Genomic DNA, 8,020 nt, shown 5'->3' on the forward strand with positions numbered 1-8,020 from the left:
CACTCCACGTTCACTGTCATTGTGGTGTCAAAAGCTTGTTTTTTCCTACATCCTTGATGACATCAGCAGCAGCATCACTGATGACATCAGCAGCAGCATCACTGATGACATCAGCAGCAGCATCAATGCTTACATCAGCCCTACTGTCATCATCACTCCCATTGCTGACATCAGCCCTAGTGATGCTGATGTCAGCAGAATGTCCATCCTATCTATGCGCCAAGTCATTGTCATCTGCCAAGTTAGCCGCTGAGTTGAGCTCCACGTCATCTGCCACGTCCCCAGAACCAATCGCCACCTCACTGCCACCATCCACGTTAACCGCCGGCAAAACCGCCGGAAATCGCGTTAGCATTGTCTTAGTTCGTCGGAGGGGGTTTCCAACAAGTTTCTTCGCCGGCTATGGAGGTTCCTTCATCATCAGACCGTCGGAAACCGCTGCTACTGTCATCGGACTCCTTCCAAGTTGCAGCCCATCGGTGTCCGTCGGCTTCTCCATCGTAGTCATCGGTAGGAGACTCCGGTAGGCCTGGCGCTTCGTACGAGCCGGTGGGAAATCAGTTACAGTCGGCAATGGCATCATCTTCTCCGGCGGAAAGCATCGCAACATGGAAACTTTGCCAAATCGCATTTCCCATTTTAATCGAAGTTCCTCAAGGGCTGCCGTTGATTCATGGTCGTTTTTATCGATCACCTTGTGTGCAAGTCGAAGGAACTCAGCGATATTGAACGAAGATTTCAATCGTTCGCTTAGATTTGCGCCGTCAAACCCTAGAATAGGTCGACGCACTAGATCTTCGTCTTCTACGTCCAAGTTTGGATCTTTTTCGATGGGCATGACTCCTTCACCATCGCCATTCGTTCGGCTGTCGTCTGCCATAGCCACAACCTCCATATCAATGGGCGTCGCTTCGTCTTCCTCAGGCGACGTTTCGGATTCCATGGCTGCGCGAAACCCTAGTTTTGGGCGGGACGAACCCGCTGCAAAAACTCCAAGTTTTCCATCACTGCGCAACCTTTCATCTCCCAAAATCATTGTGTCATCGTCTAAAATCATTGTGTCATCGTAACTAATCATCAGATCTGCCATTGTCGCCGGCGATTGTTTGGGTTCTGCGCAAAACAGCGGCGGTGGAACATCTCGTGTCACTTCGTCTTCCAAGGGCGCAGCAAACCCTAGTAATTGCGGCGCTGAAACAGCCGACTTTTCCATTAACACACAAATTCTTGGGTCTAGACCTACGTTTGGATCAATTTTCGTCGAATTCTGAGAATGCTCAAAAAATTTAGCTGTTTTGCACGGTTTTATTAAAACAAGTTTGTTTCCCTTTTATACTGACTTGTAGTTATTATTATGCTTAGCAAATTTACCACACAAATGCTTTGGTTTAGACCAACGTTTGGGACAGATTTTCTCGAATTCTGAGAACGTTCAAAATTTAGCTGTTTTGCACGGTTTTATTGAAGCAAGTTTGTTTTCCTTTTATACTAACTTGTAGCAAATGTAATACTAACTTGTAGCAAGTTTGCAAGTTTTTTTTATAATAAAAAAAAAGTTATTATAATGCTTACCAAATGTATAACACAAATGCTTGGGTCTAGATCTATGTTTGGTTCAAGTTTCGTGAAATTTTGAGAACGTTCAAAACATAGCTGTTCTGCACGGTTTTATTAAAGTAAGTTTGTTTTCCTGTTATACTAACTTGTAATTATTATTATGCTTAGAAATTTAACACACAAATTCTTGGATCTAGACCTACTTAGAAATTTAACACACAAATTCTTGGATCTAGACCTACGTTTGGGTCAAGTTTCGTCGAATTCTAAGAATTCTCAAAATTTAGCTGTTTTGAACGGTTTTATTAAAATAATTTTGTTTCCCTTTTAGACTAACTTGTAGTTATTATTACGCTTAGCAAATTTACAACACAAATGCTTTGGTCTAGACATGCGATTGGGTCAAGATCTAATGAGGGACACTGTTGTACTATACTTCTCTTTTTTTTTTAATGAAAATTACACTTACCCCCGAAAAAAAAAAGTTTCGTCGAATTCTGAGAACGTTCATAAATTAGCTGTATTACTCGGTTTTGTTAAAACAAGTTTGTTTTCCTTTTATATTAACTTGTAGTTATTATTATACTTAGGAAATTTAACACACAAATTCTTGGGTCTAGACCTACGTTTGGATTTAGTCGAATTCTGAGAATGCTCAAAATTTAGTTATTTTGCACGGTTTTATTAAAACAAGTTTGTTTCCCTTTTATACTAACCAGTAGTTACTATTACGATTAGAAAATTTACCACAGATATCTAGGGTCTAGACCTACGATTGGGTCAAGTTTCGTCGAATTTTGAGAACGTTCAAAAGTTAGCTATTTTGGACGGTTTTATTGAAACAAGTTTTTTTCCATTTTATACTAACTTGTAGTTATTATTACGCTTGGCAAATTTCCAATAAAAATGCTTGCGTCTAGACCTGGGATTGGGTCAAGTTTCGTTTTTTTGGTAAATGTAAGTATCATTAAGTAAAATGAAATAGTAGTACAGTACAACAGTGTGGTTATCAGTTGGTTTCTCCCTCGACAGGCCAAGGGATACGCCATAGTCTTGGGTCAAGTTTCGTTGAATTCTAAGAACGTTCAAATATTAGTTGTTTTGCACGGTATTATTAAAACAAGTTTGTTTCCCTTTTACACTAACTTGTAGTTATTATTACGCTTAGAAAATTTACCACACAAATGCTTGGGTCTAGACCAACGTTTGAGACAGGTTTCGTCGAATTCTGAGAACGTTCAAATTTAGCTGTTTTGCACTGCTTTATTAAAGCAAGTTTGTTTCTCTTTTATACTAACTTATAGGTATTATTACGCTTAGAAAATTTACCACAGATATTCTTGGGTCTAGACCTATGATTGGATCAAGTTTCGTCAAATCCTGAGAACGTTCAAAAGTTAGCTGTTTTGCACGGTTTTATTAAAACAAGTTTGTTTCCCTTTTGTACTAATTTGTAGTTATTATTACACTTAGCAAATTTACAAGACAAATGCTCGGGTCTAGACCAATGTTTGGGTTAAGTTTCGTCGAATTCTGAGAAGGTTCAAAATTTAGCTATTTTGCACGGTTTTATTAAAGCAAGTTTGTTTCCCTTTCATACTAACTTGTAGTTATTATTACGCTTAGCAAATTTGCAACACAAATGCTTGGTCTAGACCAACGATTGGGTCAAGTTTCATTGAATTCAGTATACGTTCAAAAGTTAACTGTTTTGCACGATTTTATTTAAACAAGTTTGTTTCCCTTTTATACTAACTTGTAGTTATTATTATGCTTAGCAAATATACCACACAAATGATTGGGTCTAGACCAACGTTTGAGACAGGTTTTGTTGAATTCTGAGAACGTTCAAAATTTAGCTGTTTTGCACGGTTTTATTAAAGCAAGTTTGTTTCCCTTTTATACTAACTTGTAGTTATTATTACGCTTAGCAAATGTATAACACAAATGCTTGGGTCTAGATCTACGTTTGGGTCAAGCTTCGTAAAATTTTGAGAACGTTCAAAATTTAGCTGTTCTGCACGGTTTTATTAAAGCAATTTTGTTTCCCTTTTATACTAACTTGTAATTATTATTACGCTTAGAAATTTAAGACACAAACTCTTGGATCTAGACCTACGTTTGGGTCAAGTTTCGTCGAATTCTGAGAATGCTCAAAATTTAGCTGTTTTGCACAGTTTTATTAAAACAAGTTTGTTTCCCTTTTATACTAACTTGTAGTCATTATTACGCTTAGCAAATTACAACATAGATGTTTTGGTCTAGACCAACGTTTGGGTCAAGTTTCGTCGAATTCTGAGACCGTTCAAAATTTAGCTGGTTTGCACGGGTTTATTAAAACAAGTTTGTTTTCCTTTTATACTGACTTGTTGTTATTATTACGATTAGCAAATTTACAACACAAATGCTTGGGTCTAGACCTGCGATTGGGTCAAGTTTCGTCGAATTATGAGAACGTTCATAAGTTAGCTGTTTTACACGGTTTTATTAAAACAAGTTTGTTTCCCTTTTATATTAACTTGTATTTATTATTACATTTAGGAAATTTAACACACAAATTCTTGGGGCTAGACCTACGTTTGGATCAAGTTTAGTCAAATTGTGAGAATGCTCAAAATTTAGCTGTTGTGCACGGTTTTATTAAAACAAGTTTGTTTCCCTTTTATACTAACCTGTAGTTATTATTACGCTTAGCAAATTTACCACACAAATGCTTGGGTCTAGACCAACGTTTGGGACAGGTTTTTTCGAATTCTGAGAACGTTAAAAATTTAGCTGTTTTGCACGGGTTTATTAAAACAAGTTTGTTTTCCTTTTATACTAACTTGTAGTTATTATTACGCTTAGCAAATGTATAACACAAATGCTTGGGTCTAGATCTATGTTTGGTTCAAGTTTCGTAAAATTCTGACAACGTTCAAAATTTAGCTGTTTTGCACGGTTTTATTAAAGTAAGTTTGTTTCCCTGTTATACTAACTTGTAATTATTATTATGCTTAGAAATTTAACACTCAAATTCTTGGATCTAGACCTACGTTTGGGTCAAGTTTCGTCGAATTCTGAAAATGCTCAAAATTTAGCTGTTTTGAACAGTTTTGTTAAAACAATTTTGTTTCCCTTTTATACTAACTTGTAGTTAGTATTACGCTTAGCAAATTTATAACACAAATGCTTTGGTCTAGACCAACGTTTGTGTCAAGTTTCGTCGAATTTCGAGACCGTTCAAAATTTAGCTGTTTTGCACGGTTTTATTAAATCAAGTTTGTTTCCCTTTTATACTAACTTGTAGTATTATTACGATTAGCAAATTTACAACACAAATGCTTGGGTCTAGACCTGCGATTGGGTCAAGTTTCGTCGAATTCTAAGAACGTTCAAAAGTTAGTTGTTTTGCACGGTTTTATTAAAACAAGTTTGTTTTCCTTTTATACTAATTTGTAGTTATTATTACGATTAGCAAATTTACAACACAAATGCTTGGGTCTAGACTTGCGATTGGGTCAATATCTAATGAGGGACACTGTTGTACTATACTTCTCTTTTTTTTTTTGTAATGAAAATTACACTTACCCCAAAAAAAGAAAGTTTCGTCGAATTCTGAGAACGTTCATAAGTTAGCTGTTTTACACGGTTTTATTAAAATAAGTTTGTTTTCCTTTTATATTAACTTGTAGTTATTATTTTTTTCGGTAATGGTAAATTTTATTAATAAAAATATGGTACAGTACAACAATTAATTGGGTAGTCCCTCGACAGGCCAAGGGATACGCCATAGTCTATAAAGAGCACATGTACTAATCGAATTGGAAAGATTAAGGCGCAAAATCCTCTGCCTAACATCGTCAATAATATGAGAAGCCAATACATTAGGCGGGTGTTCACTTTGCTGGAACCGTCTGGAGTTTCTTTCTCGCCACAAGTGGTAAACCAATGACCTAAGTAACGCTCGGTATGCTGCATTGATGATATGCTTCCCTCTCCATTTTTTTACTGCCCATTCCACATCCATTGCCCATGTGCGATTGGGCCAATCGAATCGAATTATTTCCCTTATGGCTATAAGGCATCTTCTGCTAAATCGGTATCGGAAGAATAAGTGATTATGTGTCTCGTTTGTTTCTTCATCACAAAGAATACACCCTCCAATGTGTGTGAGCCAGGGTTTGTCTGTCGTTGGTAGTTTTTCCTGAATAGCCATCCATAGGATAAAACAATGAATGGTAAACCAATGACCTAAGTAACGCTCGGTATGCTGCATTGATGATATGCTTCCCTCTCCATTTTTTTACTGCCCATTCCACATCCATTGCCCATGTGCGATTGGGCCAATCGAATCGAATTATTTCCCTTATGGCTATAAGGCATCTTCTGCTAAATCGGTATCGGAAGAATAAGTGATTATGTGTCTCGTTTGTTTCTTCATCACAAAGAATACACCCTCCAATGTGTGTGAGCCAGGGTTTGTCTGTCGTTGGTAGTTTTTCCTGAATAGCCATCCATAGGATAAAACAATGGCGTGGGATCTTTAGCGAACCCGAAAGTAGTAAAGTCCAACCTACTTTCGGTCCGAGCGGGCAGATAAGTCTGTATAGGATTTGGGCTGTGGGTCGGCCATCCGGGAAACGCCAAAGGATTCTATCATCTCCACCATGGATCTGGGGTAGTGTATAAATAATCTGAAGGCATTCCAAATCCGTTATGAGGGGCCAGTGCCATTGGCCCTCATCAATAACTGTATTGAGCTTGGTAGATTCATCAAGCCCAAGTAAACTCGGTCCTCGTGGAAATCGAGAAATCAGGGGACCAAGGTGATGCCATGGATCCTTCCAAAGATAGAAGGTCTTCCCATCTCCAATACGACACTCGACCATTGGTTTGATAAGGCTGCGTAGACGAAGCAGCTTTCTCCAACCCCACGATCCACCCTTCTCGTCAACAGTCCAAATGGAATTATTTTGTAGTCGTCCGAGCTGCAGCCACTCAACCCAGATAGACGTTCAGTCACATCTAATGACATCACACAACTTCTTAGTCATTAGTGCTCGGTTAAGTGCATCAATATCTTTTATTCCTAGGCCTCCTTCCCCAATCGGTTTGCAAACATCCTTCCACGCAACTTTGGCATAACCCGTCATTGAGGTGTCTTTCCATAGGAGCCTTCGAAGGCGTTTCTCAACTTCCTTAATGATCGCCTTCGGTAATATGAATGCAGAAGCCCAATAAATGCTCAATGCTGAAAGTACAGATTTAATGATTTGTACCCGCCTAGCATATGATAACGACATACCCTCCCATCCCGCAATACGTGCATCAATTTTGGACAGAAGTGGCTGACAGTCTGATATAGTCAATCTAGATGAGATTAAAGGAAGGCCTAATACCTCATCGGGAGATGTCCCTCCTGAAATCCCTAGAGCAATAGCAACTGATCTTTCCTTTCATGTGCAGACTGGGATATAATAATGTGACTCTTTTGGATATTCAATCGAAGGCCCGACCATTCAGCAAATCGGTCCAGTCCCACCTTAAGGACTCTAACCGAGTCCAAATCAGCTCTACAGAATAGTAGGAGATCATCCGCAAATCCCAATTGGAATACTCTTGCTAGCTCACACTTCCAGTGATATGTGAATTGCATATCCTGCTCAATTAATTGCAGATAACCAATATGCAGAACTTCCATAACAAGCACAAACAGGAATGGGGATAAGGGATCTCCCTGACGAAGACCTCTCGCTCCATCAAAGAACCCATGTGGATTTTCATTAAGACCAACCAAAAAAGAGGTCGTCGAGATGCATTCCTCAATCCACCTTGTGAAGGTTGGTGGAAACCCAAATAGTTGCAAGGTCGCCACAAGGAAGTCCCATTCAACCGTGTCATAGGCCTTCCTAATGTCCACTTTAAGTGCGCATCTAGGGGGAAGTCGCGTCTGATTATATCCCGTGAACAGTTCCTGAGCAAGCATAATGTTGTCTCTAATGCTTCGTCCCGGAATAAATGCTGCCTGAGCAAGCATAATGTTGTAGTTATTATTACACTTAGGAAATTTAGCACACAAATTCTTGGGTCTAGACCTACGTTTGAATCAAGTTTAGTCGAATTCTGAGAATGCTCAAAATTTAGCTGTTTTGCACGGTTTTATCAAGTTAGTGTATAAGGGAAATGAACTTGCTTTAATAAACCGAGCAAAATAGTTAAATTTTGAACGTTCTCAAAATTCCACAAAACATGACCCAGACGTAGGCCCATGCATTTGTGTGGTAAATTTGCTAAGCGTACAAAAAATAATAACAACAAGTTGGTGTAAAAGGAAAAAGAACTTGCTTTAGTAAAACCGTGCAAAACAGCTAAATTTTGAACGTTCTTAGAACTCGACGAAACTTGACCCAAACGTTTTTTTTGGGTAAATGTAAGTTTCATTAATAAAAAAGGAGGTAAAGTACAACAATCATGTGGTGGC

This window comes from Sesamum indicum, unplaced genomic scaffold (genome assembly GCF_000512975.1).
Source record: "Sesamum indicum cultivar Zhongzhi No. 13 unplaced genomic scaffold, S_indicum_v1.0 scaffold00241, whole genome shotgun sequence".
Classification (NCBI taxonomy): domain Eukaryota; kingdom Viridiplantae; phylum Streptophyta; class Magnoliopsida; order Lamiales; family Pedaliaceae; genus Sesamum; species Sesamum indicum.